At 47.8% G+C, this 27647-nt stretch overlaps 2 long non-coding RNA genes across 2 annotated transcripts in view; one reads left to right on the top strand and one right to left on the bottom strand.

The window, feature by feature from the left end:
- Window positions 1-8985: 8985 nt before the first annotated feature.
- LOC122241273 overlaps window positions 8986-27647 on the bottom strand; it is a 43944-nt gene continuing 25282 nt past the window's right edge. Inside the window, exons 2-4 of the long non-coding RNA XR_006221317.1 lie at window positions 19261-19399; window positions 17013-17088; window positions 8986-9172 (exon numbers count right to left, since the gene is read on the bottom strand). This is a non-coding gene — a long non-coding RNA (uncharacterized LOC122241273). The remainder of the gene's footprint in view (window positions 9173-17012; window positions 17089-19260; window positions 19400-27647) is intronic.
- Window positions 22466-26630, top strand: LOC102955586. The gene is made up of 4 exons (XR_444314.2): window positions 22466-22882; window positions 22990-23112; window positions 24653-24714; window positions 26354-26630. It is a non-coding gene; the product is annotated as an uncharacterized LOC102955586 (long non-coding RNA).

Raw genomic sequence — 27647 nt, 5'->3', positions numbered from 1 at the left:
AAACAGTTTACAAAACAGCGAGGTGTGACTGTCTCCCTGCTGCCGCCCGCCGCTGCCACCACCACGGCACTGCAGCCACCAGAGCGCCTGCCGCCCACGGGCAGACACGGGCACAGAGGCTGGCCTGGCGGGGCGCGGAGCCAGCCCTGGCTGCCAGCTCCGGAGAGCCACCGCCTCCGGGATGACCCCACGTTGCCGCTTCCACCGCCACTCTAGCCGTCTCCGGGGACGCGGGGGCTCTGGCAGGTGGTCACTCAGTGACCAAGGGCGGGGGACTTACTCTCTCTGAGTCTCAGTTCCCTTGTCTGTATTGCAGGGATAATAATACTACCTAGCTCATTTTTTGGTTGTGATGACTCACTGCGATGGTCACGTAAAGTGCCTCCCACAGTGCCTGGCACCCAGTAGGCATGCAGAAAATCCTGGTCCCTTCCTCCGCTTCTCCCTGTAGAGGATCCAGCTCAGTGCCAGTCTTGTGGGCGGTCCCATTCACGGTGACCGCTTTCCTTTTCCTGTCCCCTATTACACTTACTCGTGCCCCTGGCCTACCCCTCTGTCCGGGGACAGGAACTGTCCTCCTCGTTTCCATACTTCCAGGCCCGGCACGGGGAGGCAGCACGGCGAAAGGGGGAGAGCAACAGGCTTTGGGGATAGCTCACGCCTCTTGCCATTATTAGAGGTGGGATCCCGGGCAGTAAGAACCATTTCTTGAACCCAGACGACGTGTCAAGCGCTTCAGGTGCATCATTTCATTTCATTCCATGAGTTACTATCCCATCTCACGGATGAGGAACTCGATTCTCAGCGCAGAGAAGTGGCGTGGTGTGACGGGCTTTGCGATGTGTCACCTCGGCTCAGCTGGACTACATTTCCCAGAATGCTCTTTCCGGCACGGTTCTGGTTAGAACCTCCTTAGTGGTCCGGCTTCTCTAACTGAACCTTGACTGATGCACAGGGCGAGGAGTTCACAGGGAGTGAGCGAGTGATGGAGCTGGAATTCAAAATGAGTCTGCTTGTCACTCGGCTAGATTTGTCAACTATTCTGCCCTGATAATAATAACGCATACTTACATAGTAGCTATATGCCAGTTATATATATTAACTCATTTAATCCTCATAACAGTCCCATAAGGTAGTTTTTATTATTATCATCCCACTGATACAAGTGAGGAAAATGAAGCACAGAGAGGCTAGACAATTTGTCCAAGGTCTCACAACTAAAAATGGGGAATCTGAGAGTCAAACAATCCATCTTTTTACGTGTTACATTATTTTGCCTCCCAACTCTTCTGTAACACCTTCTTTAAGCCTCAATTTTCCTCATCTGTAAAATGGGTTAGTCATATCTAATATTTAAGATCACAGTCATAGCTAAATATTAAAATGTAGCTATAGCACTTTTGGAAAGAGCAAGCAACAGGGAGTCAATTTACCCTCTGTTCTGAGCAACTGAAAACCCACAGAAAATATACAAAACAACAGTTTTCAGACATTGAACATCAGGCAGCACAAAATAGCAAGCCCTGAGAGGAGAAACTAATGAGGTGAGCCCTACGATTGCCAGCTTCTGCCTGGGGAGAGTTTCCAGGCTGCAGCACAGGGAGCGGGGTCCCAGCTGTCTCTGCATTAAGAAGATAGAGCAAGGAGTCTGGGGAGGCCAAAGCAACTAGAGTTCACTGGGCAGAGAACTGCAGAGAAGAGAGCCTTGCAGAGAGAGAGAGAGAGCCTCAAAAATCTACAGAGAGTTCCCCTCAAGCCTTCAACTGAATATTGAACGGCACTTGTGTGTGAGGAAACTATCAGAATTGGAGGAAAGAACATCCCAAAGGAGCAGAGGAAACAGTTTGCAAAGTACACACAAGACCATTCGGTTTGTATCCCTGCCAATCAGAGTGAAAACCTCGTAAGTCATGGGGCATCTAATTGATTCCTTAGAAGGCTATTGCTTCAGGAGTGGAAAAAAAGGTAATAGTCCTGCCTAAGGACCTAAGTTGAAGCACAAGTCTCAACAGAATCAAACTCTTTTTCAAGTATCAAGTAAGTTGACTGCATCCTAGAACAAAGCTCAAGGATATTTATAGGAACATTAAAATGGCCAGCACACATGGTAAAATTCACAATGTCTGGAATCCAACCTAAAACTAGCATACATGAAAAAAAAAAATCAGGAAAATGCAATCCTTGATAAGGAGAAGTTTATCAATAGAAACAGACCCCAAAGGGGCGCCTGGGTGGCTCGGTCGGTTAAGCATCCGACTTCGGCTCAGGTCATGATCTCACAGTCCGTGGGTTTGAGCCCCGCGTCGGGCTCTGTGCTGACAGCTCAGAGCCTGGAGCCTGTTTCAGATTCTGTGTCTCCCTCTCTCTCTGCCCCTCCCTTGCTCATGCTCTGTCTCTCTCTGTCTCAAAAATAAATAAACGTTAAAAAAAAAAAGAAAAAAGAAACAGACCCCAAAATAACACAGAAGATAGAATTAGCATATAAGGATATTAAAACAATAGAACTATATTCCATATGCTCAGGAAGCTAAAGTAACGACTGATCACGTTACGTGGATACTGGGATGGGTGTGGGGAGGGAGGAAGGCCAAATTTAAGTTCTAGAGATGAAAAATACAGTGTCTGAGGTGAAGAATACACTGATAAGGATTAATAACAGATTTGATAGCACAGATGAAAGGATTAGTACATTTGAAGACATAGCAATAGAAAGATCCCAAATGAAATATATATAGAAAAAAAAAATTTTTAAACATGGACAGATCATCAATGAGCTGTGGGACAACTCTAAGAGACCTAATATATTTGTAACTGGAGTCCCCAAAAGAGGAGGGGAGCAGAAATATTTGAAGAAATAATAGTCAAAATTTTCAAATTTGATAAAAACTAAACCAGGGGATCAAAAATCTCACAGAACATCAAGTATAGGAAACATGAATAAAACTTCACAAAGGCAAGTTTATTATTATAACTTTGTAATAGTAAAATTGCTTAAAACCAGTGATGAGGAGAAAATCCGAAAACAGCCAGAGAAAAAGAGACGGATTACATACAAAGAAATGAAGATAAGAATGACAGCAGGCTTCTCATCAGAAACAATTCAAGTCAGAAGACAGTGGTAAAACATCTTTAAAGTATGGAATGTAAAAATAAAACAAAAAGCCCCCATCAATCTAGAATTCTGTACCCACTGAAAATGTATTTCAAAACAAAGGTGAAATAAGACTTCTTCCAAGATTAAAAAAAAAGCTGAAATAATAATTATTATCAAAACTGCATTGTAAGAAATGCTACAGGAAGTCCTTGAGACCAAAGGAAAAATACCAGATAGAAACCTGGATCTACACAAAACAAGGAAGACCTCCCGAAATGATAACTATGGGGCAAAATATCAAATACTTTTTTTCTTATTTAAAAATATATTTAAAAGATAATTTAGGGGCGCCTGGGTGGCTCAGTCGGCTGAGCGTCCAACTTCAGCTCAGGTCACGATCTCACAGTCCGTGGGTTCGAGCCCCGCGTCGGGCTCTGTGCTGACAGCCCAGAGCCTGGAGCCTGTTTCACATTCTGTGTCTCCCTCTCTCTCTGACCCTCCCCCGTTCATACATTATCTCTCTCTGTCTCAAAAATAAATAAACGTTAAAAAAAAATTTTTAAATAAAAAAAATAATTTCTTGGTTAAAGCAAAAACACATAACGAGTATTCTCGGTTCATAACACATATAGAAGGAAAATGTGTGACAACAGTAGCATAAAGGCTGGGGGAAATGAAAGCACATACTCTTATAGGATTCTTATTCCATACATGAAGTGGTATAATAGTTTTTGAAGATAGATTGGGATAAATTAAAGATGTATACTATAAACCCCAAAGTAACCACCAAGAAATATATACATATATAGCCAATTAAAACAATAAAGGACATAAAATGATATTTAAAAAAACACAATCAGAAAAATAGGGAAAAGGGGAATGAGGAACACATGGGACAAAGAGAAAATAAATAGCAAGGTAGATTTAAACCCATTCATATTAATAATCACATTAACTGTAAATGGTCAAAAAAACATAATTAGAAGGCCAAGATTGTCAGACTGTTTATCCAAAGCAAGATCTGATTACATGTTGCCTATAAGAAACTTACTTTATTTTATTATTATTATTTTTATTTTAGAGAGAAAGAGAGTGTGAGTTGGAGAGAGGACAGAGGCAGAGAGAGAAAGGATCTCAAGCAGGCTCCACACTCAGCATGAAGTCCAATGCTAGGCTTAATCCCACAGCCCTAGAATCATGACCTGAGGTAAAATCAAGAGTTGGACACTCAACCGACTGAGCCACCCAGCCACCCCAAGAAACTACTTTAAGTATAAATTTAAATTCTATCAACAACTGATAGAATTTCAAGGATAAATGAGAAAATCTACAATTATAGATGGGGATACTTCAATATTCCTTTCTCAGTAATCAATAGAATAAACAGGCAGGAAATCAGCAAGAATATAGTAGGCATAAACACTGTCAACCAACTTGGCCTAATTGACATTTATAAAACACTTCACCCAACAACAGTAGAGTATACTTTATTAAAATGCACACAAAACATTTACCAAACTAGACCATAAAACAAGTTTTAATAAATTTAGTATTAGACAAAGTATGTTCTCTGACTATAATAGAATTAAATTAGAAATCAATAATAAAAAGATATCTATAAAATCCCCTAAATATGTGGAAACTCATTAACATACTTCTAAATATCCCATGGGCCAAAGAAGAAATCATAAAGAACATTAGAAAGTATTTTGAACTGGGGTGCCTGGGTGGCTCAGTTGGTTAAGTATCCGACTTCAGCTCAGGTCATGATCTCCCAGTTTGTGGGTTTGAGCCCTGCATCAGGCTCTGTGCTGATAGCTCAGAGCCTGGAGCCTGCTTTAGATTCTGTGTCTCCCTCTCTCTCTGCCTATCCCCTGCTCATGCTCTCTCTCTGTCTCTCAAAAATAAATAAAAGTTCAAAAAAAAGTTTAAGACCTTTCTCTAAAAAAAAAAGTATTTTCAACTGCATGAGAATGAAAATACAATATATCAGAATTTGTGAAATGACACTAAGAAACATACTTAGGAAAAAGTTTATAGGACTAAACACCTGAATTAGAAAACAAGAAAGGTCTCAAATCAGTGTCATCAGCTTCTACCTTAAGAACTAGAAAAAGAAGAGTAAATTAAGCCCAAGTCAGCAGAAAAGAAGAAATAACAAACATCAGAGCATAAATCAATGATATAGAAAACAGAAAAATCATAGAGAAAATCAATGCAATCAAAAATTCTTCTTGTTTTTAGAAGATCAAATGACTGTTGGAAAAACACCAAATGGGGGGCACCTGGGTAGCTCAGTCGGCTAAGCACCTGACTTCAGCTCAGGTTCATGAGTTCAAGCCCCACGTTGGGCTCTGTGCTGACAGTTCAGAGCCTGGAGCCCGCTTCAGATTGTGCGTCTCCCTTTCTCTCTCTGCCCCTCCCCCACTCGTGCTCTGTCTCTGTCGCTCAAAAATAAATAAATGTTAAAAAAAAATTTTTTTAGAAAAAAAGGAAAAACACCAAATAAGTAAGATGCAACAGAGCACCAGCTGATTTATTACATCTTGGATATTATTTATTGCGTGATATTGGATTATCCAGGCCTCAGTTTCTTGTATAAAATAGAGATAATAGTACCCACCTTGCACTTTTATGTATCGCTAGTGAGAATGAAAAATGTAAGAACCTTCTAGCCACATGTGTCAATACTGATCAAATTTTAAATGCATTTACCCTTTTGCCCAGCAGTTGCAGTTCTGGGACTCTATTTATATCAACAGTTCTTTCAAGTTATAATTCTGATACCACACAATTCACCCATTTAACCTGTAAAATATAATGACTTTGGTTTATTCACAGAGTGGTACAACCTATTTTAAAAGATTTCTACCCCCCCGCCCCCCTGGAAGAAACTCCATACCTATTAGCAATCCCCGTAATTTCCTACCAATTGCCTCAGCCCCAGACAACAACGAATCTGATTTCTCTCTCCACAGATTTGCTTATTCTGGAAATTTCATATAAATGGAATTCATACAAATGTCATCCTTTGTGGCTGGCTTCCTTCACTTAGCATAATGCTTTCAAGTTTCATCTATACTGTAGCATGGATCAGTACTTCATTGCTTTTATTGCTTAATAATATTCCATTATCTGGATATACCACATCTTTACCCATTCACCGGTTGATGAATCCAACATTTGGATTGTTTCTATTTTTGCCTGTTACGAATAATGCTGCTATGAACATGCACGTACAAGTTTTTGCGTGGACACATGTTTTCATTTCTCTTGGATATCTACCTAGGAGTAGACTTTCTGAGTCAAAGGATAACTCCATGTTTAACATTTCGAACAACTTCCAAACTGTTTTCCAAAGTGGTTGCACCATTATGCATTCCCACCAACAAGGTATTAGAGTTCCAATTTCTCCACAGTCTCACCAACTATTATGGACGGAATGTTTTCATGCCTCCCAAATTCATATGCGGAAGCCCTAACCCTCAGTGCAGCTCTGTTTGGAGATGGGGCCCGTGAGGAGGTGAAAGCTTAAATGAAGTCCTAATGGTGGAACTCTAATCTGATCGCTGCCCTTATAAGAAGAGACAGCAGAGCTCTCTCTCCTTTCTCTGAACGTGCACAAAGAGTCCATCGAGCACACAGTGACATGGCAGCCATTTACAACCAGAAAGTGAAGTCTCACAAGAAACCAATTGGCCAACACCTTAATCCTGGACTTCTTGGCCTTTAGAGCTACGAGAAATAAATTTCTGTTGTTTAAACCAACCAGTCTGTGGTCTTTTTGTCATAGTAACCTGAGTAGGCTAAGACACCAACACTTGTTATTGTCTGTCTTTTTGATTATTGCCATCCTCGTGGATGTGGTATCTCATTGTGGTTTAGATTTGGGTTTCCCTAATGGCTAACAATGGTGACTATCTTTTCATGTGCTTATCAGCCATTCGTGTATCTTCTTTAGAGGAATGTATATTCAAATACCTTGCCCAGTTTTTTCAATTGGCTTATCATTTTATTATTAAGCCCACGTATATTCTTATACTCATGTAAAACGATACCTACACAGCCTATTGGTTGCAACAGATTGGAAATAACCCTGGTGTTCATCATCAGGAACTGTGTAGTTCATTCCCACGTTGGAATATTATGCAGCTGTAAAAAAGAGAAGGGTCACGGGGTACTTTATAGAAAGCATACCAGAATATATTGGTAAAGGAAAACAAACAAGGTGTAGAACTATATATAATACTATATGATATAGTATATGTGTGTATAGTATTCTTTCTTTGACGAAAGACGGAGAGGGGCATCTGGGTGGCTCAGTCAGTTTAGTGTCTGACTCTTGATTTCAGCTCAGGTCATGATCTCATGGTTTGCGAGATCGAGCCCCACATCGGGCTCGTTGCTGACAATGCAGAGCCTGCTTGAGGTTTTCTCTCTCTTTCTCTCACTCTCTCTCTCTCTCTCTGCCCCTCCCCCACCCACTTGTGCTTGCTCTGTCTCTCTCTCTCTCTCTCTCTCTCAAATAAATAAACAAACAAACAAACAAACAAACATCAGGAAAAAATGTGGTGTGCCTGAAACCCAGACTTTCAGATCTAAAGGCCACTGCTTTAAAAAAAGAGAGAGACAATAATACACACACACACACACACACACACACACACATATAAAATTGTTACTTGCTTATATTGCCATAAATAACCATTTGAAGGATCTACAGGAAATAAAGCGATTAGCCATGTGGCCGGAGGTGGGTCAGGAACAGGAATAAAACTGAGCACTCTCATTGTATAGCTTTATATATTATTTTGAGTTTTTGAACCATTTCAATGTGTTACTTATCCCAAACACTAGAAAATGAAACATGAAATGTTTACAGTTCATTCAAGAATCTGGCCCACAGTAGGTGTTTCCTCTGAGGCCCTTCGTGGTGGGAGGAGAGTGGGGCACGGCCACACAAAGCTCCAGGCTTACATCGTTCTGGACCCCAGGGGAAATGGAAGTATCTTCTCACCCAGCATTCACAGACGAAAAGCTCAAGGAAGGAGTCACATGCTCATCCCAGTGGCAAGCAGCAGGAACCATGATTTGGTGCCCCATTTTGCATTCCCACCAACAAGATATGAGAGTCCTAATTCCTCCACATTCTCACCAACTGTTGTGGACTGAATGTTTGTGTCCCTCCTGCCCTCATTCATGTCTTGAAGCCCTAACCCCCAGGGTGACCGGGGAGATGGGCCCTGTGAGGAGGTGAAAGGTTAAATGAGGCCGTGAGGAGGGGAGGTACCAGTGGGAGTGTCATTTCTTCCATGTGAGGAAGGAGCAGAGAAAATGCTGTACAGATCAAAACAATAGACATCTACCTGAGCAGGGGAGACAGGCAATATGAAAAGACAGTTCTTAGAGTGTGGTGCCTGCCATGATATGGGTAGGGTGCTGTGGGAGGCCAGAGGAGATAGCAGTCTAGCCAGGAAGCCTTCTTGGTGGTGGTGATGCTCTGAGTTTTAGACGATGAGTAGGAGGCTGTCTTCAGGGGATGGGAGGAGAGAATGTGGACAGTGTTCCAGGCAGAGAGAAAGGCAACACGAGCAAACACCCGGAAAAGGAACGTCATATTATGAGCTGAACTGTGTCCCCCATAATATTTGTATGTTAGAGCGCTAAACCCCAATACCTCAGAAAGTGGCTGTATTTGGCGATAGGGCCTTTAAAGAAGTATTAAGGTTGAATGATGTCATATGGGTGGGCCCTAATCCAATCTGACTGGTTCCCTTATAAGAAGAAGAAATTTGGACACACAAAGAGACAGGAAAAGACACACAGAGGAAAGGCCATGTGTCTGCAAGCTAAGGAGAGAGGCCTCAGAGAAACCAAACCTGCCAACACTTTTTATTGATCTTGGACTTCTAGCCTCCAGAACCGTGAGGAAATAAATTTCCATTGTTTAAGCCCCCAGCCTGTGGGCTTTGTTACGGTAGCCTGAGCCAGACCGGTGCAGGTAGCATGATGTATTCTGGAATTTCCGGCCAGTCTGCCTTGTTCATCTGCAAGGTATGAGGCAGGAGTGACAGGTCCCTGTATAGGACAGTTACAAGAACAGCATGTAGTTTAGTGGAAATAAAAATAGCTCACGTTTCCTGAGTATCTATTATGCTGGACATTGTGCTCCGTTCCTTACAGGCATTCACTGGTTAAAATCTCCCTACAGCCCTGGGGCGCCTGGGTGGCTCAGTCGGTTGAGTGTCCCACTCTTGACTTTGGCTCAAGTCACGGTCTCATGGCTCGGGAGTTCAAGCCCACAGCCGCGCTCTGCGTTGACAGTGCGGAACCTGCTTGGGATTCTCTCTCTTCTTCCCTCTCTGCCCCTCCCTCACTCTCTCAAAATAAATAAATAAACTTATAAAAAATCTCACCACAATCCTCTAAGTGCCATTCTCTTTCCCTCAGTAAAGAAAACTGAGGCACAGAGAGGTTAAGTGACTTCCCCAGGATCACCCAGCTGACAAGTGATGGAGCTGGGATCGGAATCCACAGCCGTCTGATTGCAACCCTGAGGAGGAAGGATACTCAGGATCTGGCACCTGCTGGAAATGGTGGTGGAGGGGACGCTGAGGTTTTGAGCCCCAAAGCCTGGCCCGTGCTGGTGCCACAACTTCCGAGACCTAGCAGGGGTGGGCTTGAGACGTGGGCAGCAGTGTGACACGAGTTGGTCAGTACACGAGGCTTGAAGCCGAGCCCTGGGTTCAGATCCCGACACTGGTTCTGTGTGAGGCTTTGGACAAGGACCTTTGCCTTTTTGAAACTTGATTTCCTCATGCAGGAATAATATCGTATTTCTCTCAAAATACTCAACAAATGATAAACTAATACTAGTAATTTCCTGAAAACTACCATCTCAGGGAGGGGGTGGGAAGTGACGTGCTCTTTCGGAGGTGCATTTGACCCCCAAATGTACTTGCTGGCCCTTCCTGGAACTATTCCCCCAGTTCCGACCCCTCCCTGTGGCAATCCTGTGTTCCAGGGCCGCCAGCTTCCTCCCGGAAGCCCTCCCCACGGCTGCTGTTCTGGGTCTTCTGATACTTGTAGAGCATGTCTCTGAATAACTGGCCTGCCCCCACGGGGTGGTTGATGCAGGGGACAGGAGAGACTCCATTTACCTCCATGGTTTTCCTCCCTCCGCCCTCTTCCCTCCCCCTCCTTCCTGTCACTGTTCCTCTAGAAATCCTTGCAGTGTTACCACCGGGGTGACAAGAGACCCCAGTGCTCACTTCCAAGCACCTTCACTTACCTGAGACCCAAACGGGAGTGGGATAAAGCAATGGGCCAAAGAAGGGGCCTCTGAGGCCTCGGGTGAGTCTAATGGCACCTTAGCCATTTTGGCTCAGCTCAGACAGCTGCAGCCACTCCTTCCTTTGTTTGTGAGGCCTGGCTTCTGACCCATGGGGCTTCTCCTCCCCTTCATGTGACATTTACAGAGTAAGGACCGGGCTGAACCAATGCACAGACGTTTCCAAGGGCCTGCCTCGCCCTCTATGGAAGAATAGGGGCCGGTTAAGCACCTGGTTAAGCCCGTGCTAAGCACAGTGGGAGGGAACACAAGAACCAGGCAGTCTTCTGTCCCGGGAGGGAGTCAGCCCATCCCTGGGAAGAGCTGAGGACGGGACCGGGAGCCGGGCTGGACCCCAGGGAATAGCCTCTTCCCTCCTGCTGCCGGCCTCCATATGGTGACGGGCCTGAGGCCCGCTTCACACCTGCCTGGGTGGCTCTGCTGGGGCGCAGTGCGCGAGGACTCCAGCCACCCGCCCTCTGCGCCCCTCTCTCACCCTCTCACACGCTGTCACACTTATTAAATGAGATAATCTGAGCGAAGCACTTAGCGTCCGGCCTGACTAACAGTGGGCGCTTGATAAATGTGAGCTTGTACTCACAGCCCCTCCCCCCCCCCACTTTCACACACAGTCTTGTCTTGCACACACTCACACATCAGCGTTGCCAGGGGCGCTCTGACACGGGCATGCCATTTGCTCACGGATACACCTGTCATGCTCCAACTTACACGGACACACACTCACGGGGTACCCTCATCACGCCCAGACACAACTGCCCACCCTGCCCCACTTTTTCTCTCTGCTGAACTCCCCCTGGCAGGCTCCTGGACGTGGGCCAAGAGGCCAAGCGGCAAAGGCAAGGCACTGAGGGGGAAACCTGCTCTCCAAGACCCAGCCCCATCAGAGAGGCCTGACTCGGGAGAAACCTGCAAGAGGGGACCTGAGGCAGGGGGGAGGTGGGCATTGAGGAGGGCGGCCAGGCTGACCTCGGTCTGCTCACAGGCACAGTGAGCTGAGCCATCTGGAGCCCAAGACCAGCCTCGGAGGGAGACACCGAGGTGGGGGGTGGAGAGCGTTGCAGACAGGCAAACTGAGCCTCTACCGACAGAGCCAGGCTGAGAGCAGGGCTCTGGAAAGGCCACCCCTGCCCCACAGGGCCTCTCCCACCCCCGCACTCCAGCTGGAGTGCTCTCAAGGCTGACAAGGGCATGGGTTCAAGGACTTGCCCTCCCCCAGGTCCACCTTCAAGTATCATGTGTAAGAAATAGGCACATGTGGGGCGCCTGGTTGGCTCAGTCGGTTAAGTGACCGAATTCGGCTCAGGTCACGATCTCCCGGTTCATGAGTTCGAGCCCTGTGTCAGGCTATGTGCTGCCAGCTCAGAGCCTGGAGCCCGCTTCGGATTCTGTGTCTCCTTCTCTCTCTGCCCCTCCCTTGCCCATGCTCTGTCTCTCTCAAAGATAAATAAACATCAAAAAATCTAAAAAAAAAAAAAGAAAAGAAAAGAAAGAAAGAAAGAAAGAAAGAAAGAAAGAAAGAAAGAAAGACACATTATGTAGGGTGCAAATGCACAAACACACAGACACGCAAGATCTCAGGGACACACACACTCACACACACACTTGTGCCCAGACATGCAGTCTCTGCTCCCCCAACTTAGATAGTCCTGGGGTTCTCCTTCCTTTTCTCCCCACTGCCTTTCCTGGTTTCTCTCTCCATCCTGTGTGTCTCTTCACTTATTAGGCCAGGCCCCTCTCGTCCTTAACGCTACCCTCTTCCGAGACTCCTTTCTTCACCAAGGATTTGTGCGCATGTGCACGTGCCCACATGCGCACGCGCGCGCGCGCACGTATCCTGCACGGTCATGGGATGCCCTGGGGCTCAGGCTCAGGCCAGAGGGACTTCCCCTGTCACTTTGGGCCTTTGAAAGGTTGAGGGCGGGGATTTCAGCGTGGTGACCACCCCACCCCAGTACTTGGCCTCTGATCCCTTGTTCAGACTCACTGCAAACCCCTCTCCTCAGGTGTCCCTGCTACTCTTGCTACTTGTTTGCGGTTCCAGAATACACTGTGCTTTTCCCTGCACCTTTGTGTTTGCACATGCAGGTCTCTCTGCCAAGAATGCCCTCTCCACGCCAGCTGTCAGTGGTTCTCATAGTTTTGAATTTCATTAACCAGTTAAAAGCTTCAAAAGGAAGTTCAGAGAATGACAGAAGGTTGCCACGTTTTCATTTCATCAGGAACAATATTTAAAATATAACTACCACTCTCTATCCACCGTGGTTTCACAAAAAGAGTGCTTTAATACCAACGAAGTAGGAAGGCCAATCTCAAGAGAAAGTGTAATCCTTTCTCGCCTGGGTGGCTCGGTCGGTTAAGCGTCCTACGCTTGATCTTGGCTCAGGTCATGATCTCACAGGTTCGTGAGTTCCAGCCCTGCATCAGGCTCCGTGCTGACCTTGCAGAGCTTGCTTGGGATTCTCTCGCCCTCTCTCTCTCTGCCCCTCCCCTGCACTCTCGCGTGCCTGCGTGAGCGCTCTCTCAAAAATAAATAAACAAACATTAAACAAAGAGAGCAATCCTTTACATTGGAACACATTTGGCGTTACGTAAAACCTATTGCATCATCCTTTTTCTCATTTGGTCCAGGAGCCACTGGAAACTTCATCACAGACCAGTGTTTGGAACCGCGGAGTCCTCAGCTCACACTGCATCTTCTCCAGGAAGCCTGAAGCCCGTCACAACCTTCCCCCGCACCCTTCCCCCGGCAGTGGTCTCACTGACCATAGGACTCCTCTGTGCTCTGCACATACAGCCGCAGTCGTCACTGTTTAGCAAGGGCTAAACAAGCACTACCAGGTGCTTAACACAGATTATCTCATTTTATCCTCATAACCCTGAAAGATGAACAATCTACAGACAAGGAACCGTTAAGCGCCTTCCCCTAGTCTTGCACCCCCTGCTGGAGGCACCGGGAGAAGGTAGCAGCTTGGGGTTGGTGGAAAGAACTGCAAAGCCAGGTCTGGCTGCAGAGCCGGGCTCCCCGCTTCCTGCTTATAAGACTGGGACAAGTTAGTTCACCAATCTGAGTCTCAGGAACAATACCTACTGCACAAGGTTGTCCTGAGACAGCGCACGTGAAGGTCCCAAGCCAGTGCCTGGCACATGGAAGATATGGAGCAATGTTGAGTTATTCCCCTCCCATGTCTCTCGTCTCCCCTCTCCGATCCCCGTGACTTTCCCTGCATCACATTCTCCTGACTGTCCTCCCACCTTTCTTTCCAGACTCCTGAATTAGGCCTTACTGCTTCTCTTCCCTCTGAAGGTGAGAGTGCTCCAAGGAATAATCTTTGGCCCTCCCTCCTCTTCCTTCTGTCTACTTCCCCAGGCTAGGTGATCTCACCCAGGCCCATATGTGTCATCTCTACACTGACTCCAAAATTTGTATTTCCAGTTCTTGATCTCTCCCTAGAACTCCAAACCTATATATTTAACAGCCTGTTTGAAACCTCCCCATATAGGCCTCCTGGGTCTCTCGGACTTAATACACATGGAACAGAGACTCAACCCTTCTCCTATTCCATCTCTCTCCACCACTTTCCCCATCTCATTAAGTCACACCATTAAGACCCAGTTGCTCAAGCAAAACTTACATTTAGTTCTTCTCTTTCCGTCACTCCTCACTTACAATCATCTACAGATCTCACTGTGCTGACTCCATCTCCAAAATATAGCTCCAAACTTCCATTTCTCTCCATCGCCTTTACTCTCGCCAGAGTCCCAGTTCCCATCATCTCTCATCTGGTCCACACCAATAACCCAAAGTGGGTTATGTATAAACTATTTCTTTAGATCAGCTAGGGTGAGTCCTTAAACTTTTTCAAAATTATCTTGGCTATTTAATTCCTGTGAATGTTCCCATAACTTTTAGAATAATCTTGTCATCTTAACAGCAACAAAAAACCGTACTGGGCTTTGACTGAGATTGCCGTGAGCATATAGGTCAATTTAGGCACAACGAACATCTTACTAATATTGAGCTTTTCAATCCATAAACATAGTCTACCAGTCCATTTATTTAGGTCTTCTTCAACACTGATTTATAGTATTTAGTTTAGAGATTTTTGCATGATTTTTCCTATTTTTCCCAGTATTTTGTGCTTTTTATGCTATTATAAATAAGTTTTTTTAATTTCCCCTTTTCCAGCTGCTTACTGTTGATATATAGAAATGCAATTAATTTTTGCATACTGACTTTGTATCTTGCAAATATGTCAAATTCTTTTATGAGCTTGGTAGTTGTTTTAAGGATCCCCTATTACAAATAAAAGCAGTTTTACTTCTTCCTTTCCAGTCCTTATACATTTTATTTCCTTTTCTTGCCTTATTGCACTGGCTAGCTAGAATTTGCAGTACAATGTTGAATAGAAGCAATGAAAGCAAGCATCTTTGCCTTGTTCCTAAAGTGGAGAAAAGCATTCATTTTTTTTTCGCTAGTAAGTATAGTATTAAGTTCAGTATAGATATACTTTATCCCTTCTATTCCTAGTTTGCTAAGAGGTTTTTTTTTTTTATCATAAATGGGTGTTGGATTTTGTCAAATGTACTTCTACTGCATCTATTGAGACAATGTTATGGTTTTTCCTCTTTATTCTGTTAATGTGGTGAATTAAATTGATTTTTTTAAATGTTTATTTTCTTTATTTTGAGAGAGAGAGAGAGAGAGAGAGAGAGAGAGAATGAGTGGGTGAGGGGCAGAGAGAGGCAGAGAGAGTATCCCAAGCAGGCTCCACACTGTCAGCACAGAGCCTAATGAGGGGCTCAATCCCACTAACCATAACATTATGGCCTGAGCTGAAATCAAGAGTTGGACGTTTAACCCACTAGGCCACCCAGGCACCCCAAATGGATTGATTTTTTTTGTATTGTTAAACTTACATTTCTAGAATAAACCACACTTAGTAATAATGTTTTCTCTTTTATATATGTTGTTGGACTTGATTTGATAATATTTTCTTAAGGAGTTTTACATTTTTTTTATGAGTAATATTGCACAATAATTTCCTTCTCTTGTAATGTCTTTGTCAGGTTTTGGCATCAGAGGTGTGTTAGGTTATAAGACTGCCACAAATTGTTTGCTACTTTCCATTGAGAGGTGGAGCCTAATTCTCTTCTTTTTGAATTTGTGCTGACTTGAGCACTTGCTTGACCAACAGAGGTGTCCTTCCAAAGCTAGGTCCTGAGAAGCTTTGCAACTTCTTCCAGTCTTCTTGGAATGCTCACAGCTAGAGCCCCAGTCTGCCATGCAGCAAATGAGACCACCATGCTGTAAGGGGACCCACGCTAACCAAGAGGCCATATGGAGAGAGAGAGAAACATTGCTAAGCTAGCTTCCAGTTGTTATAATCCCTAGACATTTGAGTCATCTCAGCCCAGCTGAGGCCCAGATATTGTGGAGCATAGACAAGCCAACCCCACTGTGTGGCCTGTCTAAATCATGAGATATAATAATAATAAAGTATTGTTTTAAGCCACTACATTTAGGGATAGTTGTGCAGAAATAAATAACCAATAGGAGAATTGGGGTATGTTCTTTTTTTGTCTAGTTTCTGAAAGAGTTTGTGTACAATTGGTATTATTTATTCCTTAAATATTTGATAGAATTTACCAGTGAAACCATCTGGGTGGGAAATTTTTATATTATAAATTCAATTTCTTTAATAGATATAGAGCTATCGAAAAAAGATATAGAGCTATCCAGATTTTCTATTTTTTTTCTTACAGAATGATCTATTAAAATGTCAATAAATCATCTCACTCCCCTTATGAAAACATCCAACGACTTCCCCTTGCACTAAGAATAAAATCTGAAATCCCCTCCATAACTTATATGGCTTTTTGTGACCTGGCTTCTGCCTGCTTTTCAAATCTTACTTGGAACCACATTTTTTTTTGGATATTTACAAAGATGATTTCTTATTTATTTAGTTAATCTCTGCACCCAATGCGGGACTCGAACTCACACAACACAGATTAAGAGTCACATGCTCCACCGACTGAGTCAGCCAGGGTGCCCACAAGGATGATTTCTTAGTGTTATTTAGATTTTAGCCCAGGTGTCCCCTCCTTAGGAAGGTCTGTTTGACTAACAAGTAACAACAGACTCCTCAATTGCTCTACATCATATTATCTATTAAAAAATTTTATAGCATTTATCACTATCTGACATTATCTTTATTATTAGTTGACTCGTTATTTCTAAGTGGTTGCCACACTTTTCTAGAATTTGGGGTCTTTGTGGCGGTGACTTGTTGGTCTTATTCATAATTATGTCCCTAGACCCTATATAACACCTTGTCATACAAGGAGGTAAATACGTATTTACTAAGCTGGGGACTTATCCTGGAACCCTCAGCCCTCACCTGGGTGTATGTGTTGAGAAACTGCTGTGAAGGGGGACTTGGGAGTCTTGGCCTCGGCTCTGATTGGCCCCCGGAAATGGCCAGCATCAGGTACAAGAACAGTCAGTTTCCAGTGGCCACACCAGACCACAGGGTTTTTTTCCTCCTATGAGGATCTGACTCCTACCTGGTGCTCTCTTCCATCACCAGCAGCCGGGAGGTAGCTTAGAGTCCATTTAGGAGCAAGGATCCAGGTATAGCACCTGTGAGCAGAGATGTGGTTACGCTGCGCAGTTTTGGTTCCCAAGCCCCTCAGTCTATGTGTGTCTTTGAAAATAAATCGCTTCCTCCCTCTGGCTCTTACCTGGCGCACTGTAGATGCTCGATCATTCTTGAATGAAGGCCCATTCCATGCCTGCATTTCTACGATTCTATCATACCCCCATACGATGGACAGATGAGGAAACTGAGACACCGAGAGGCCGAGTGACTCCACCAGTGCCACAGAGTAAGTTACTGGAGGCGCTGGAGCTCATAGATTTTCCCCTCGATTTATGATCCTACCAACAAGGGCATCAATTTCAGAGATTAACAGCTGCAAATGATGGCTTCAAGTCGGCTGCCCCAGCAGCTCTCCAAAGTGCATCTCCAATTCAGGTTTATCTTCATTAAGCAAGTAATTCATTACCGGGCGGTAAGCATTCGCATCAGAGCAAGAATATTAAAAAAGTAATTATATTTTTCACAGTGCAGCTTTCCGGGTAAATTGTATGCAAATTGCTGTCTAAATCAGGCTGGCAGATCCCATGCAGGTCTTGGCGCTATTCGGGAGGGATATTTTGGAGGCTGGATTGTCACCCTCCCCTCATCTCAGTGAGTGTCCAGCAAAGGGTCTTGCATTCAGTCAAGAAAGGCTCAAAAGTATGAGCAATTATTATCTCTTAACTCCTTCGAGCCTCAGCTTTCTCATCTGTAAAATGGGCTCCCACCAGGATTAAATAAGGGAATGGGAAGAAGAGTCTCTAGCACAGCACCTGCCTGGCATGGACATGCCAGGCATATGACTTCAGGAAATGGCAAGACAGCTTCGGGGAGGTCCATGAGGTTGTGTCAAGAAGTCATTGACACCTATAGGCCCAGAGAGTCCCGGGAGCAGCTCTGGGGTGCAGTGAGGGGGCGTTGGTGAGGGGTCAGGAGGCCTAGCTTCCTTCTCATCCTGATATTGCCACCAGTTCACTGTGTGACCCCAAATTCACAGCTGTCCCCTCTGGGCTATGCTTAATACTCACCCATAATTAAGCTTTGAATAATGATCACCCAACAGGTGCACACGACCTCCCAGATCGTACTGACCTCCAGCCTCCAGGACTGATCATGGACCATGCTAGAACAGGGCACTTAAAAAGCAAACCCATCAAGCCTCTCAGTTTATAGGTGAGAAAAAGAAGCTCAGAGAAGGGTATGAATGATCCAAGGTCACATATCGGGTGTGGAGTCAGGACCAGAATTCCAGGCCAGAACAGTTCTAATACCCACTGTTCATACCCATCTGTCAAATGGGCACGTTAAAGCCTGTGAAATGCGGTTTCCACATTTGGTATTCTCAGCTTTATCTCAAGTTTGGAACATAATCCTGGGGTTTGATCTGGGGCAGGTTACTTCCTGTCTGAACCTCAGTTTCTCCATTTGCCAAATGAGGCCATCGGAGGAGATAGCTCTATGACCCCTCCCCGTGAGACCTAGTAGGGAGGGTTTTAGTGACATCTTTGCCCTTCTCTCCATCTGAGAAAAGCCATGGAAGGGCCCAGGGGCCTAAGGGCAGAAGAGTCTGGGCCTGCCCAAGGTGGTCTTGGTGTTGATTCCCTGCCCATGCGCTGGAAACCAGCTGATGGTGATGGTTTAGGAAGACACACAGTGTCTTGTGATGGAGGGGCTGCCTAGCTACAGAGCCCCAGCAGCCCAGAGCCCCAGGCCATAGGGCCAAGGTTACCTCAGAGACAGTCGCAAATAGGGCCGCACAATTCCACACAAATGTGGCTACGAGGGGGCACAGAGCTATGTTAGGGGCCATGGCTATGCCTAGAGCTGCGTTCACTAAACACACAGCTGCTTCCAAGTACACACCAGACTAGGGAGGTCAGACAGGCACAGGTGTCCAACCAGCCTGACCAGATATGGCTGCATGGCTGCACCTGCTAACACCTTCACACAGGGACACCCAACCATACTTGGCCACAGCTAAGCCCGGGGGAGTGGTCACCTAGCAGGGCACACCAAGGCATATGGCGGCTCCACAGTCACACTAGAATACCAGTTACATCCAGACACAGATTCCTCCGGGAGAACCCGCACCTCCTCTCTGACCCAGCTCTTGTTCGCAGCCCCCACCCGTGCAGACCCTTGACTCCACACTTCGGGGCTCTGCAGAGTCTTACCGCTGCCCCCGGACTGCAGGTTCTGGGCAGCACGCGTGAGCACCTGCTTCTGTCCACGCCCGGACTCACACACTGCTGCTCCGCTCGTATCTGCGAGGTCCTTCTGTTCTCACGTCTCCCTCAGGTGTCACTTCAGAGCCTGCAGGGCATCCAGGATTTTAGAGAACAGCCAAGCCTTAGCTCCCGCTCTCTCCCCATCTTGACATCTCCGACATGAATCTCCTCTCTGGCCAGACTTTCTTTAACTCCTCTTTCTAGAAGAAGCTCAAGGCTCCCCCCGGAAGCCTTTTATGGCCGGGCCTGGCAGCCCTGCCCCCTGGGTACCGATGTGGTCAAGCCTTGACCCGGGAGCCCATGTTCATGATCTTGACTCCTGTGCTAACACACGGAGTGACCCTGGGCCTCTCTCTTCTTCTCTAGCGGCCTTGGTTTCTCCTTCTGCCCCACGAGGGGATGGGGTGAGGTAGGATGGGGAGGATAGTACTGAAGAGAGCTCGGGAGGCCCCTCCATTCTGTGACTTCTCCACCTCTGCTTTCTCCACGGCAGGGCTGGCGACTGAAGCATCCCGAACCAGGCCCCAGTCCCCTGACACCTTCTCTAGCTCTCCCGCCCTCCCCACTCTGGGCTGCCATCCCCAAGCCCCCAGCCAGGGCAGAGCGGAGCAGTGGAAAGAGCAGGGACATCTGAAGGAGAGGGAGCTGTGGGCAGGCATTGTGCTTCTCAAGGGCAGAGACTGCGGTTCGGATCTGCGGCTTTTTCTCCAGGGTCTGCCACGCAGGGGCCACTTCACAAGCATTTGCCAAATCCAATCTGATCCACCCCTTCCTGGTCAGGTAGCCCTGGGCAGGCAACTCCATGTCTCTGAGCTTCTCTAGCATCCCCTGTAAGGCGGGGCTAACCACCCGCTCCTGGTCACAGGTGGTCATGAGGACAGACTGGCAGGGCCCCTGACCCGGGGTGGACCCCGCCGGTGGGCATCCCCACCCCCTTCCCCTGCCAGCCTCCACTCTCGCTGAAAAGTGGGACTGTCCAGCTTGGGGAGGAAGAGCCCCGGCCGCAGGAGCAGAGCAGGGGCTGCACAACCTAGCATCCTGACAAAGAACTTGGGCTGAGGGGAGCAGCTTTGCTTCTTATTCTTGCCACACTGAGGGCACTACAAAGCCCTGACAGTAAAACAAGGAGAGAAACACACTCAGTGGCTCGCCCACAGATACAGGGAATCCTAGCCCCAGAGGCCATTAGTTGTAAGGTGTCCCCCAGGGGAAGGAATGCCCTCCGCACGAGCCCTGGCAGCCTTTGCCAGGGACGAGTTGCTCACTGGCTCCCAGGGCGGTCTACACTGTGGCCCGGCATGAGTCCCTCCACTGGTCCCATCCCTGCCCTCCAAGACTGCATGAGCGCGTCTACTCCTGTGGACCAGCCCCGTGCCCCACCCCCACGCTTCACCTTCTAGACCTTCTTTACAGGCCAGACAGCAATTCAGCTGTTGCTTCTACAACATGGGTCCGAATCTTCTCACCTGTTCAGACCTGTCCCTGTGTATCTAAGCACACGCTCACACAGACACACACACACATGCACTCGCGTGGGCACCGCCCCCCCCCCCCCACGATCCAGTCCATCCCAGAGGGCACATCAACCCTCTCCTACACAGAAGCTGTTCTGCCCTCTCCCACTGCTGCTGGAGCTGCCCCGGGAGATGAGGAGCAGGGAAAGGTGGAGGGACCTGAGAGGACTTGTCTCCCACTGGGAGCCCTTCCTCCTCCCCCACCCCCCTGCCTTCTGCCACTTTCCTATGTCAGGGCCACGCTGATGACACCAGAGAATCCATCAAATGCCACCCCCGTGTCAGGTCATGTCACAACATAATTAAAGCATTAGATCTTCGTGATGAAGCCGTTGCCATCAATTCTGAGAGTGACTGATCCAATCTACAGAAAGGGGAAATTTCTCTCCGCCCGCCACAACTGCTGCCACTGCCTTCCCCTCCCCGAGGAGGGAGACAACATCGCTTGTGCTATTTAGGCCTCTGGACCTCAGGCTGAGCCCAAGGGAGAAGGGCCTGGCCTTGGGGTGTGGGTCCCCCCACTGGCTCTGGGTTAGCTGGGGACCCCTCTGGGCTCAGTCACTGAGTCTGTGACCCTGGGAAAGACACTCCCCACCTCTGGATTTCAGGGCTCCCTTCTAGAAGTGTGATACAGGGCTGAGAGGGAAGAGAGGAGGGTGACTTGATCTCTAAGGACACTAGAGGTGGAAGAAGCAGGAGCCCTGGGGTCAGAAGACTTGGGTTCAAATCTTGACTAGCTGTGTAGCTGTGGTCAAGCAGGTTCTCTTTTCTCCTGCCCCCCCACCCCCCAGAGGAAGGGGAAATTACTCCTGCCTCCCAGGATCACCTGAAGATTAAAGGAGATGGGGGAATATAAGGGCTTTGCACCAAAGAAACGTTCCAACCTCTCAGGGCCCCCGTCCTGATGTTAGGTCCAAGGTGTTGGTCAAGGGACCGGACTGAGGCCTGGTCTTCTTTGCTCAGGACCGCTAAGCACGGGCACTAAGAATGTAGGGACTGAGGTGATAGAAGGCCAACGGAAAAGAGGGGGCAGGAGCACAAGTGTCCTCTCTGTTGCTTCTCAGATGATGTCAGCACCCGGAAGTTCGAATAGGAGGAAGAGGAGCCAGGCTCTTGGCAACAAAGAGTTGGGGACGACACAAGGGACAGGGTGAGGTGCGGAGGGGTCAGAGGGGTAGGTCAGAACCCAGCAGGGGGCCAGCACCTCGGGTGGGGACAAGGGCAGAAGCAGGGAGAGCAGTCTGAGGCCACTGCCGTGATCCAGGCAAGAGATGAGGGCGGTTCATACTGAGTCTGAGCAGGAGTTGAGAGATGACCCCAAGGTCTTGGGGCTGAGTGACTGTCACTATGTATCAAGTTCGAGTAGACTATGGGGACGGAAGGTTGGAGGTGGTAATCAGGAGTTTGTTTAAAGTTTGCGAGGCTAACAGACATCCGGGTGGAAATGTTGAGCAAGCAGGGAGGGTTCAGGGCAGAGATGTGGGCTGAAGAAACACACCCGAGGCTTGACAGTGGTCAGCCCATAAAGGGGTTTTAAAACCTCGAGCTTGGAGCAGGTCCCTTGGGAAGTGAGGGCAGGCAAAAAGAAGAGGTAAGAGGACAACACTTGGAGCAATGCATCACTAAGAAGCTGGGGAGATGGTGGGGGTAACTAACGACGGACCCCGAGCAGAGGAAGAGACGAGCCAAGCCAGGGTGGTGCCCTAGAAGGTAAATAAAGGAAGCGTTTCAGAAGGAGGATGTGATCACTGGTTTTAGAGCAATGTCAGCTCTGGGGAGATGAAGACTGGGGACAGCTGGCCACTGGCGATGGGGAGTAAATGTTGGTTGGATGAATAAACAGGGAATACGCTGAAATTCCAACTAGAACTGTGATGTCAGATGGGTTCTGGGATAGGATCTGGCCTCGTGAACAGCAAATGAGATGATGCCAGTTAAGCAAAGCCAACACAACTTGGGCTCAAGCAACCAAAGGCCAAATTGGAGGCTCTAGATCCTTCCAGCTTCAGGTCGGGCAGGATTGTTCCTGGGAACTAGAAGGAGACCCGCTGCAGGTAAATCAGGTGGTAGCAGCTATGTGGGGCCTGGAGGTCAAGTCCAGACCCCAGATTCAGAAGCAGAGGCAAAACTGAAATGTCACCGGGAATGTGTTACGTGCCAGGCACTATGCAAAGCCAGAGGGGAGAACCCGAAGACATAAGACGTGGTCTTTCCTGGGGAGGTTCTCCATCTAATAGGAGAGAGACACAAGTGGATGGATGGCCCAGATGCAGGATAGTTAGAGGTAAGTGCTGACATTTTGTGGCTCCTTTAAATACCCAGACAAACTCCTGGGATACAGATTTTACCAGGCTCCATAAAAAGATTACCTTACTTCTGAAGGGCTCCTCCAGGCCATCTTGGTTTGGGTTTCTGGTACTGACCGCGGCTCTTAATTCTCTTGTTTGGGGTATCACCCTATGGATATGACCCTTGGGTTCTGCATAAGCTCTGACTCTTCAAGGCAGCCATCCATACAGGCTCCTAAAGGTGGGACGCAGACCCCAATAGAGCCCCTGGCCAGAGTCCCAGACACGTCTAGCTTAATCTGACCCTGTTCCCATGCCAGTCCTGCTGCGGTCCTTATTCCTTTGTATGAGGTGTCTCTGGGCCATATAATAAACTCCTCTACTTGAAGTAACTTGACCCACCAGACCCCAGTGTAGCCAGCCCCTTCAGGCTCAGTCCCCATGCCCCAATCACACCGTAGTTGAACCTGAGAGTTGTTTTCCCAACTATGCCCTTGGCTCTATCTACACTTTGAGGGACTAGTTCCCCTTCCTGGCTCCTGGGCCTGTCCAGTCAGCTCCTGCCCCACCCCCTTGAGCAGCAGGAGCCCTCTGCCTAACCCCGCCCCTTGAGCAGAAGACAGATGGTACACGTCCTCGCAGAGAAAAACAATGACTGTGGGAGGAAGAATGGGGAAAGGATTGATTCTAGCCCAGGGCTCCTGAGGCTGCATGGTGCCTGCAGGGTGGGTGGGTGGGTTTTGGACAAATGCAGGTATCGCTGGGAGCAAGGGGGGAAGGCATCCCAGTGTTGGGGGGGTGGGTGGCGGTGTGCTTGGGGAGAAAGGTATAGCGAGATGCCCCCCCCCCCCCCCCCCGCCAGGGTGGAGATGGGTGCCTGGGGAGAGGACGCTGGGCGGGTGGTGAGTTGCGGCCGCCGGCTGCAGCCCAGTGGAAGTCCTCATATGCTTTCAAAGCCTGGCCCTGGGACTGATCAGCCGCCTAGTAAAGATCCTTCTAGCTGCCCAGTTCTGGTGACCTAATGCCTTTCAATCAGGAGATGCCCAGGTCAGTCTCCAAAGGCCCTGCCAGGTCTCTCGGAATAACGTAGAAGTTGAGTCCCTGAATAACTGCTGGCTTAAGTACACCTGTCTCTGCCCCTGGGCCTAGAGTTCGGGTCTCAGACATTTAGGGACAGAGATGGAAAGAAAGCATCAACTGAAAGATGATCTTGGAAGAAATCATGTAAAGGGAGAAGTGGAAGGTCAAGACTGCTGGCTTCTCCTATCTGAAGAGTGGGGTGAAGAAGGGAGTCGTTAATGGGGCAGGGGTGTGAAAAGAGGACACAAAGCACGTCGGGGCCCAGGATGGGGATTGGAATGGACCTGCAGGGCATCGAGTTCACCCCTGTGCCATGCAGGAGTCCCTCTTCATCACCCTTACCAAGTGGCTGTCCAGCCTCCATGGGCATACCTCCACTGACGGAGCGCTCACTCCTTCCTGAAGCAGCCATTTCTGCTTGCACAGCTCTGAGTTTTCCTACGTCTAAATCTGCAGGTCCACTCAAGGTCAAGTTCTATGCTGTGAGACTCCACGGAAACAGTTCCATCTCCCCCGTGGTGAGACAGCGTTGCAGGGACTGGAAAATGGAGACCCTGATACCTGGCCCCTGAGGATTTTCTCGGGAGGCCTCCGAACCATCTCAGAGGCCATCCCTTGAGCTCGTAGTTGAGTCTTGCCTCTTGGGTCACTCTCTGAAGGGGCGTGCAGAGGGGTGCCTAGGGCTGCGTGTGTGCCCGGATGTATCTGTGAATTATACTGCATGCTCACGGCTGGGGGTTGGCAGGGATGCAGACCAGCCCTGTATGTGTAAGGAAAGGCATCACTTCCTTCCCTATGTGCCTGGGCTGTGGTCACGTGTCAGCGTGACCATGTGTGCATGTCTCTGACAGTGACTGGATGTGGGTAGCAGTGCTCCTGATGGCCTGCCAATGAAGGGCTGTGTGTGTGCGACTAACCGTGATCACAAGTGTGAATCTGCACACAAACGGCTTGCTAGGGCTGTACGTGACCTGCCAGGTATGTGTGCGTCCTGTGACTCTGGTCAGGTTGTCTCCGAGTGTCTGGTTGTGACCGAAGAGTGTGTGTGTGACAGGTTGCCATCTCACGCATATATGAGACCGTGTTGGTGACAGATCATAATAATGATGTGCGTGTCAGAGACTGGCTGAGGCGGTGAGTGTGTGCGAGGTGGTCGCATGTGTGCCTATGCACGAGGATGTGGCTGTGTTTGCGTGCGTGGATGCATCAGTGTGGCTGCGTGTCAGCGCTGATGGCTGTGTGTGTGGCTGCGGCTCTGTGTGTGACGCAACGTGTGTTTGTGACTCTGTTCTGAGGGGTGTGTGTGTGTGTGTGTGTGTGTGTGTGTGCATGTGTGTGAATGCCTGCGGCTGAGTGCAAATGAAGGTGCCCGTGTGTGGAGGTGGAGGTGGAAAGGGTGAGGACAAGGCAGGATGAAAAGGGGACTTGCTCGGAAAGGTCTCCCCAACCCCATTTTAATCAGAAACGGAGCAGCTGTTAGTCTGAATAGACACTGCACAACGGCAGACGTCTTAATCTCTTCTGCATTGTGATTCACTCGGCGAAGCCCTATTACTCAGCTTTTGATAGGAGCTTACTTGTCTCAAGTGTTTTCATTATTGCCCTAATACTATCTATTAACATACTGGAGGGAGCTCGCTGCTGTCTGGAGCTGGCATCACTGGGCTTTTAAAGATTATGGGCCTTGCAAATACATAACATTTTACTGCCTTGCAGACGTAATTCATTGGGAAAAAAAAAGGCTCACGTAAATAGATAGGTAAATAGATAACTGAGTAGGGGAGAGAGGGCGCTGGAGGGAGAAGGAGAATCTATGATCCAAACGCGGCTGTCATCTCCAGCTCAAATGATTGCCTTTTGGGAGGAAGGGCCAGACAGACATCTGTCTCATTTGGGGCACCTATAGCCCCAAATCCTTCATCTCTGGGTATCCTGGGGTGGGGGTACTGCCTGGTCTCGTGGCTGACAGTAAGACCCTGGGCTTCTCTGAGGGACGCTCCGAGGTGCAGATGGGGGTGAGATGCAGGGAAGCACGTGGTGGAAAGACCGCAGGATTCTGTGGCAGGAGGCACGGGTTTGAACCCCAGTTGTGCTGCTGATATGTGGGGTGACCTTTGTTCCCATCTCTGTGCCTTGTTTCCGAAACTGCAAACCGAGGAGTCTGAACTAGATCCACTAAAAGGCCAGTTTCAAAGGCCATCAGAGACCCAGATGGTGCTTGAACAAAAATGGTCAGCGGTAACTCATCAACCTGGATTCCCGAGGAAGAAGAGTGCCAGCAAGGCCACCATCTCAGAACTGGCAAACTGCAAGACTGTCCTCTGGTCTAACCACCACCCCTCTTCCGCGTTCCTGCCACACGGGTGCACCCCTACCTACCGGGACAGGAATCCCACTACGTTCTTTTCCTCTTACTAAAAGGATAAACTTTAAACTCTTTTGCTTTTTCCGTGTGCTTCGAGATGATGTTTGAAATACATACAAACCCTTCCCTTCATCAAATTTCGCTGAAATAATAGAAAGGCACATAAAAAGAATATATTCATATCTGCCCAAGAAAATGAGAAATCATGGCTCCAGGAGAACAGAGAAATTTGAAGACTTTCTAGAAGACAAAAAGCAGATAGAATCCAATTTATGGAGAAAACCAGAGTGGTTAAATCAGCATGAAGAAATTGACTAAGGAGATGTAAGCTGTTCTCTCCAACAGAATCTTGGGGAGACTCCCAGTTTAGGGAGCAGGGAGCAGGCCATGCTGTAGACATCAGGCAAAGAACTATTGAATAAACAGGCAGCAGTCTCTTTCTCTCCCGATGTGTACAGAATGACTGGCTGGGCTTTTGCTCCTGACACAGAAGCCTGGTGGACTGCCTTCTAAACAACATGAAAGATCTACCTTAGGAGGTATGGTAAACTGACACATTGGTGTCAATGAACAACCCCTCTCGATAGTCAGATCCTTGTGGGATTCCCTACACATTGGGTTTGGACTTGACATTGTAACCTGTTTTGGCCAATGGGACATTAGCAAGTCTGCTGAAATTACCAGGGCTTGTCTGCTTAGAACACTCCCCCTTAGAATGGGACCACCATTCTGTAAGAAAGTCCACCCTATTCTGGAGAAAGACGTTCTGGAGGATAAAAATCCATGTGGAGAAAGATCCCACCTGTTGGAGAAACTAGATGTTTTTCTTGTTTTTTTTTTTTTTTAATGTTTAATGTTTATTTATTTTTGAGAGACAGAGAGAGTGAGAGAGAGAGAGAGAGCATGTAAGCAGGGGACAGGCAAAGAGAGAGGTAGACACAGAATCCAAAGCAGGCTCCAGGCTCTGAGCTGTCAGCACAGAGCCTGATGCGGGGCTCGAACTCACAAACCGTGAGATCATGACCTGAGCCAAAGTTGGACGCTCAACCTACTGAGCCACCCAGGTGCCCCGAGAAACTAGATGTT

The sequence above is a fragment of the Panthera tigris genome, chromosome C1 (genome assembly GCF_018350195.1).
Source record: "Panthera tigris isolate Pti1 chromosome C1, P.tigris_Pti1_mat1.1, whole genome shotgun sequence".
Classification (NCBI taxonomy): Eukaryota; Metazoa; Chordata; class Mammalia; order Carnivora; family Felidae; genus Panthera; species Panthera tigris.
The sequence above is the reverse complement of the archived record's forward strand: the minus strand, read 5'-3'. Positions and strand labels throughout refer to the sequence as shown.